Raw genomic sequence first — 8,528 nt, forward strand, 5'->3', positions numbered from 1 at the left:
TTCCCATTAGTAAAGGTACAATCATGGTGAAATTACAGCAACCAAATCTTTATCCTCCAAATGAAGTAGCATTGACATATTTTAAGTAAATGCTGTTAAACTATCCAAGAAGAAATTCACAGAAAAAAATTATACTGGGGGATTTTGATAGACTAAGTCGAGGTTTTCTTCGGAAGTCACGGAGCAGGTAGAAAACACTTTAAGAAACACAGAAAATTTGAATACTAAAATAATATGGCCAATTAGGTAATGGTGTGAGAACAAGTTTAGAATCTCAAAACAAAACAAAAGTATCTTCTTTTTAACACATCTATGGGATCTTTCCAAAAGTGACTCTTAAAGAGGGCACAAGAATACCTTACATTCCAAAAGTGGCTACAAGACATGTTACGAATTTGGCAAGTAAGTCAGAAATTGGTAACTGAAATGTAAGCAAAGCAAAATGATTGTTTTTGCAAAACAGATTCCTAAGCAACTTGAATTAGGAAGACCTTTCATTGCCTCCAAATGCTGACAGCTGTTAATCTTTGTCAGTGACCCCAAGGCTCTGAGACCATTCATTGCCATCCATACTCATGAAAACCACACCACTCAGAAATGGAAACATACCCTAAGTGCAAAAGCAGACTACTAACTGCATGGGGCCTGCGCTCCTAGAACTCAGGGCCTGGCGCTTGCTAGGCAGGCACTCTACCACTTGGCCTCCCAAGGACATCCTGGTACTTATGGCCTCCTGAGTAGCAGGATTACAAGTACACACCCTGCTTGTTGGTTGAGATGGATACTTACTAACTTTTTTGCCTGGGCTGGCCTTGAACTGCTTTCTTCCTAATCTCTGCCTGCCAAGTAGCTGGAATTACAGGCGTGAGCCACTGGCACCTGCTTCCTACTTTTTTTTTTTTTTAAGGAAATGAATCAGTCATTAACAGTGACTCTGTTAGGTGAAATTATAGGTAGTTTAATTTGCTTCATTTTATTTTGTGTGATTCTTAAATTTTGGGCAACGTATATATAGATATATAGTAAATAGTTAACATTTTTTGGGAAAAACATTTAAAATTATAAGTAAATCCAGGACACGGCAGTTTTGACTTTAGGTGCCTGTGACTTAACCTAAGAAGCAGCTGCCCCATAACTCCAATCACTGCACCCAGAGCATGCTCAGGTGTGTGTCTGTCCTGCTCATCCCTCAAGGGCCCATCTCCTGCTCATTGGTGGCTGGTGACCTCATCAGTCTGCAACTTTGAAGATTCCTTCCTTCTTAGCAACCCAGACTAAATTAATGTCTCTCTTCTTCCAAAACTATACCAAACTGAAACCCACTTAACCTGTGATGTTTTATAAGTACTTGGTCCTTCCTTGGGAAACTCCCTGGGTGAGCTTTCGATGGCTTCCAAGACTACCTCTTTGGAACCCGGCCTTCTCTACTTCCTCCCTACTCACAAGAATGCCAATGGCTAGAAAGTCTCCAGAAGCCCCAGGTTTGGCTCAGGAGAGTGGGACAAAGGTGGTGTTAGGGAGGCCACTCTTCATTCCACTGATTCACTGGGAGAGGAAGAACCTGAAAACTGCAAGCATTTGAAACCCGAAGACCAATCTGGCTGAAACCAGAGAAGCATAGGGTAGGGAGAGGCTGGGTGGGAGGTGTGAGAATATTGGGTGCCTGCGGATGATCTAGGGCTTGATTTAAAGTCAGTGAGAATCTACTGACACAATGTAGCAAAGGATGACACAATGAGGTTAATTTTAGAGAATATTAGTATGCTTACAGGAGGCATGGTGCTCAAGATGCTAAGAGTTTAGACCGGAAATGTGGCGGCCCACGAGGGGACCTGAGACAATGGTGCAGGTGGCTTTAGTGAAAAGAGGACAGATGTAGGACATGGAAGAGCACAGTGCGTCTCAGTTGGGGAGTAACTCGCCCCCAAGGCATATTTGACAAATTCTGGAGACCCTGTTGGTTGTCATGGCTGGGGGAAGGGAGAATAGGCATCTGGTGAGCAGAGGTCAGAGATGCTATTCTTTTGTGGCCCCACCACAAAGGACAGTCCTGGCCAAAATGTCAGTAGTTTTGCTGGTGAACCACCTGTATTTGCAGGACTGAGAAGGGAATGGAAGTTAGAACCTTGTCCTCGTTTATGGATGAGGTGGATAATGGCACCAGTCACCAAGGAGGAAGCCTAGGTGAACAGGGATGGCAGCAAGGATGTGTGTCTCTCTCTGAGACCATGCGCCAATGTCTCTGCTGCCCTCTGGACTCTGGTCCCAGAAAGCAGTTCTCTGTCTCCTTTGGCCCAGTCCAGCACTGGATCACGACCAGTGGAAACATCTCTACAGACATCTACACTTAAACATTCTGCAGGGATTCACCAGAAACCATTGGCCACGTTACATTTTGGCAAGACAAGGACTGGCAGGGTTTCCTTCCCATCAAAGGACTTCACCTCTCTTTTATGCTGTTCAGGTTTTTGGACATTTTAGACCACGCATTTGTCCCTTTCTAGAATAAATAAATCAATATGGCAAAGGAAACCAAAAAATTGGGAATAACTCAAAAGCAGTCTGTGCCTGTCACTAGGTGTAAGGAGCCTGTGGCCTCTGTGTGTGTGCACGGTTGGGTCACCTGACACTTGAGCAGGGCCAGTCTGGGGGGCACCAGTGAGGCTGGAAGATGGTATAGACATCTTAATAAAAGGCTCTGAACTCAGTGTTATGAAAAAGAGTGAGCTAGCACTCCTTATTCTGAAGTGTTTACACAAGTCATAAGGTTTGCATTGTGCACATTACAAGGAACATTCTGGAACTGGAGGGTATCTGGGACATCCAAAGGGGTAGACTGGGCCTGGGGTCACCCCAAAGGCAGGGGATGTAGGGGACCCAAGAGCTTCTGTGCAGAGGTTCAGAATCAGTGTTTCCTGGTCTGTTGTTTAAACCAGAGACCATGAGACATCTTCACCTCTCTCCCTCACTGACTGAATCTACCGCATCAGGTGAGTCTCTAATTCCCAAGTGACTTTTACCTTTTTAAAAAATAAGTAAATAGAGGCGCGGTGCTAATTGCTCACTTACCTTCATGTCATCTTCAGTCATGGGGGTCCCCAGTTTCACAATGCAGTTTCCAGGACTCTGGTGGGTCCTGGGGCAGTCCCATGCTATCTGGAGAGTGACTGATGGAATCGGGTCTTTTATCTCTCACACACATAATGTACTCTCTCTCTGCAGCTCAATCTTCAGCCTCCACCACACGGCAATTGTGATGTTGCAACTGAACAGAAACCTGCTCCAGCCTGCACCTGCTGAGTGATCCTGTCCTTAGAGCCAGACAGCTTTTAATCCAGGTATTAAACAGTGCCACTTCCCATGTGGCATTCATTAAATACAGACACAGCCATGTAACTGCTGTCATTTACCATGATGTCAAGACATTCTCTTAGCCAAACACTGCAAAATAGAAGCTTGCATTCCCAAGTCGGCTGTCATGTAAAGTAAAGCACCCAGTGCTGGGAGCAGGCCCTGTCCTGGCCGTGTGTCTCCCTATCCAGCTTGACGGACTCTGTGTTCTGCTTGCGTTTGCCTGGCCTGTCTTCCAACAATATGGACTGAAGGGAGGGATTTGTCCTCTGTTGTGTTAGTTAGGAATATGAGCTGTCCCATGGTTTCCAAGTGCACTACTTCATTCATCAATTTAATAAAACAGTAGGAAGCACCTATAGTGAGCAAGATGAAATCATGTATTTCAGGGATCTGAGCCCAGTGACGGTGAGAAGAAAGGAAACGTGTGATCAAACTGCAGCACCAGGAAGCTCTGTGACTGTCAACCAAGATAGAGACCCCAAGGGGAAATATCCAGACCTAGGTTTGGAGGAAAACTCAGGGTTATCCAGTGGAAGAAGGAAGAACCTGGTGTTCTAGACAAAAGGTGCAACACACTGAGAAGAGATGCTGCTTGGACAATTCACAATTCCTGTTTGGCACCTGTTATGGGCACTTTACCTGCTTGTGAGCTTTCTTCCTAGAGGATGGTAGCTCCACAGAGCACACACACATGGCTTCTCCAGGCTTCAGGTTGAGGCTGAGGGATTGATGTACTTGAGAAGAACTGATAAGACAGCTTTGAGCAATGCCTCTCTCCCTGGGCAGCCAAATTGTCCATCCCTCTGAGAAGAAAAGACCTTGGAGCTCCCAAGATACCTTCTCCTGAACACCTGCTGCTAAGGGCTGTAGGCACACGTCTGTTCTTCTGAGATCCAATGTCAGGAAGCCATGGGGCTGCACACCCCAGACCAGCTTTCACACCAGCTCTATGGCACCAAAGCTTGCTGTGATCTCCCCCTGCTCTTCTTTGGCCTCTTTCAGTTGTTCCATTCCCTATGAACACATAGGCATCCTGCTTCCTGGTGCTCAGACTGCTGGTCCCTGCACCAATCACAGCATTTTGGGGACAATGCCTACCAGGTGTAGAGTGGAGAGAGAAAGCTCTGGGTGTCAAGGCCTCATTTGCCAGGTGAAGGAACTAAGGCAATGTGACCAGCTCTCAGTCTCACCTTGAGCAGGGAACAATGTCATAAGACAGACTCTGTACACTATAGGCACGTGATCAGTGCAGTGCATGGACACCCACCCTTGGAAGGGTCTGTTGATCTTCTGTTACATTCTTGAAATTCTTAATGATATCTTTAAGAACAGCCTCCATATTGCCTCTGTGCACTAAACTCTGCAAATTGTGTAGTTGGTGCTGGAGGCAGAAGGAGGGTTAGAACTTAGGCCTCTGAGGGACACTGGGTGTGTTCTACCCTCCCACTCTGACTGCTGGAAGTAAGGGAAGCTGAACCAACATGTGTTCCTGCTGTGACGGTCAGAAGTGATGCGGAGCCCTCAGCAATTCTCTCTCAACCTGAAAGTCCTAGCAAATGATATACCCAGACTTCCTGGTTCCTGTACACTTCGCCCAAAAAGCAAGCTGCTGCTTTCTCATTCTGCAAAAATCTACTCCTGGAGCACCTGATTGCTTTCCTGCCTCAGCCTATGAGCAGCCAGGGTCTGAGTCACTCAAGAATCAAACTGTAGGCTGGCAGATTGGCTCAAGTGGTAAGAGTGTCTGCCTAGCAAGCATGAGGCCCTGAGTTCAAACCAAAAGCTCATTTGTATTATATTGTCAAATTGATAACATCTCAAGCCAGGGGCCAGTGGCTCACACCTGTACTCCTAGATACCTGAGAGACTAAGATCGGGGGATCACAGTTCAAGGCCAGCCTGGGCAAGTAGTTCAGGAGACCCCATCTCCAAATAACCAGAAGAAATTAGACTGGAGGTATGGCTCAAGTGGTAAGACACCTGCTTTGCAAGCATGAAGCCCTGAGTTCAAACTCCAGCCCCCCCCCACACAAAAAACCTGAGAGCATCTCACCATGATGGGACCCCTCCTCTGCCAGCCAAGACTCCCTAAACTCTCAGAGCAACTCAGAGGAAGAGGAGGAAGGTAAGCTGGTTGTCACAGGCCCAAAGGAGCTTGTGGCCTGTGTTCATACCCTGGAGAACAAGTGTGGAATTCTGGTCCCAGAAATAGGTTGTCATCTACATTTTAAAAGTCATAATTTTATAATACCTGCCTCTCAATTTGTGCTTAGTTAGTTTAACCATTCCATGAATAAACCAGGGAAAAAAGCAAACAGATAGAAATACACATCCACTAACTTCAGAATAAAACTTCTGGCCAAAAAAAAAAAAAATAGTTTACACATTCATGTTCTAGGTTCCCTTGTAGAAGATCCAGCACTTCCTGCTTTTCACACACCAGGCGAGCTGCTCTCTCAACAGGGAAACACAAGCTCTCTCAACAGGGAGATGCAAAAGCTGTATAGACACAGGGGTGGGAGAATAGTCTGGGTCTTCTGTGCACACAGACATTAGAAAGACCAAGAAGAAAGTCAGTCATTCAATTACTCACTGAACAGATTGTGGGCTTCTTCCCTTGAGGTACTGCCAGATGTCTTGTTAGGGGTGGAGGAACATGAAAAATGTCTGATGTCCATGGATTCTTTCCAGTTGTTTCAATATTAGAATTTCAACATTTAACCTCTCTGATGTCAACTACTTAATGGAACCCCCATATTTTGTTTCCACAGAAGTGTTCTGTTTACTGACGGCAGGGGCTTTCCAAAGCTTCCAAGTGGCAATTGGCCTTCCTCAGAGTCATCTCTCCCTGCTGCCCTCAATGTCCTCTAATGGCCCATGGGTTGTTCTGTATTGCAGGACTCATCTGGACGTCTTAGCCTCCCGTGCTTTTAGACTGTCGCACTCTAGACTCACGACAGCTGCCTGCTGACTGGATGACACTTGGATAAAGAAAGGCAGCAAGGCAGAGCAATGCCTCAACATGGTCTATTGTGGGTGCAGCATAGGGGACAGGTGTGATCGATGGTAACTCGCTCAGCCTTTCCTCAAACAAAACCACACACACCACATGTCGGGCAACATCATCATATGACAAGTGTCCACAGAGCACTCCATGGTGGGTGGAAGAGCAGCTGCTGGGAAGCTCAAGAAGCTCCTCCTCCATGGGGAGGACCCCAGCAGGAACTGCTGGTGTTTGGTAACAGAGGATGCACCACTGGCAACATCAAGCCACTGTCCCTGACTCTCACCCTGAAAAGCCATTGCGCTATCAGAGCCACACTCTCAGGAACAAAACCTTGGAAGCTTTCCTTATTAAGTTAAGGGTTCTGATGCCAAAACCAGTGGCAGAGGGCAGAGAGCACGCTCAGTCTTCTCCAGAGATATCCTCAGGACACCCTTTCCCTCTGCCCTATCCTCCCATCACCCTCCAGCACTTTCCTTATCAATCCAACTCAGAGCCAGAACACTTGGGGGCCTGACCTTTGTCTTTGGTGCGTCTCACCCTTCTTTCTCCTTTTCACTGTATTTTCACCTGCCCTCCTTGGTCAGCAGCAGGCTGGCTAGGCCTGCATGTTTAACAAAGGTAGCACTTGTCTTGCTGTGCACAGACTACATTCAATGACCTTGTCAGAATAACTTCATTCCAGACAGAAGCGATGCAGATGTGCAGGGTGGAGGACAGCTATAAAAATGAAAGACAGCACTAGTTTTTATACTGAATCCCAATTCATTGTAGCAGTAGAATATTTATTTGTACTCAAATAAATTAATTGAAAAAAGCAGCATTCATTTCACTATGAGTTAAAACTTTGACAATATTTCCTCTGTATGGTTTTTTGCTTGTTTTTTTTTTTTTGTTTGTTTGTTTTGTTTTGATATGAGGTTTGAATGCAGGGCCTACTTCTTGAGCCACTCCACAGGCATTTTTTTGTAATGAGTTTTTTTGGATAGGGTCTTGAGAACTATTTGCCTGAGCTGGCTTTGAACCTTGATCCTCCTGATCTCTGCCTCCTGAGTAGCTGGGATTACAGGCATGGAGGCTATTTATCTTATCTGTTGTATGCTGCTAATAACTGCAATGATAATGTGACCCAGAGGAAATTCTTAGCACATAGATCCTTATAGTGTCAGGATTAGAAACACATTGCTCTTGATGTCCACATGTGTTTTTAATCCGTAGACATCAAATCAATAAAATTCCTTCAAGTGTAGAGTGCTTTACATGGATAAAATTCTGGAGGATGGAAATACAAGTTCAAAGGGAAAAGGACAGATGTAAACTTTGCAACTGTCAAAGAACAAAGCTTGGAGGAGTGGTTTGTTCGAAGAGATGAGAGTGCTATCAAATCGCTGTGATAGTGTCTACTGGATAATTTTAAAGAATATTACATCGCTCACTTCAGCAGCATGTATACTAAAATTGGAACAATATAAAGAAGATTAGCATGGCTCCTGCATAAGGATGACATGCAAATTTGTGAAGAACTGCACATTAAAAAAAGTGAGAGAGAGAGAGAGACTGTTACAATTTTGTTTTTAGATGTTAGTAGTGAAAAGTCACTGGAAATTTCATCTTTCGCAAGTAAACCTATAGGAAAAAAATCAGCAATTTAAAATGGGCAAGAGGTACACACATCAGTCCACAAAGGCCTTTTGTTGCTAGGCACTGCAGAGCAGGAAGTTGGTCAGAGGCCAGTGGCCAAGAAGCCAACTGTAGTGACATGGACCCACCTATTGATATCCTGCCCCTCCTCCAACCCTCTCTACAGCTCAAGTGTGTGTGGTGCACCTCGGATGTCTCATCAAGCACCACTGCCTTGTTAGGCCCCAGTAACCACTTGGTCTCCAAGATGACTCTAGCACAGAGTTTAGCCCAAAGTCAAGGTGTTGGCAGGGTTGTGCTCTCTTTCTGAAGGCTCTGGAGAGGATCCTTTCTTGCCTTTTCCAGCTTCCCATCCTTGACATTCCTTGGTTTGCAAGTGCATCATTCCATTTTCTTCTCCATCATCACAGGGCCTCCTCCTTCTATGTGCAGTTGTGTCTCCTCTTCTTATGGGACACTGGTCATATCAGGTTAGTGCACAGTAACGACCTTGTCTTAACCTGGTTATACCTGCAAATGACCTATTTCC

At 45.5% G+C, this 8,528-nt stretch overlaps 1 non-coding gene across 1 annotated transcript; it reads left to right on the top strand.

Moving 5' to 3' along the window:
* Positions 1 to 7,786: 7,786 nt before the first annotated feature.
* Positions 7,787 to 7,893, top strand: LOC141422823 (U6 spliceosomal RNA). Its single transcript, XR_012447545.1, has one exon. It is a non-coding gene; the product is annotated as a U6 spliceosomal RNA (small nuclear RNA).
* Positions 7,894 to 8,528: the final 635 nt, after the last annotated feature.

The sequence above is a fragment of the Castor canadensis genome, chromosome 4, assembly GCF_047511655.1.
Source record: "Castor canadensis chromosome 4, mCasCan1.hap1v2, whole genome shotgun sequence".
NCBI classification, from domain to species: domain Eukaryota; kingdom Metazoa; phylum Chordata; class Mammalia; order Rodentia; family Castoridae; genus Castor; species Castor canadensis.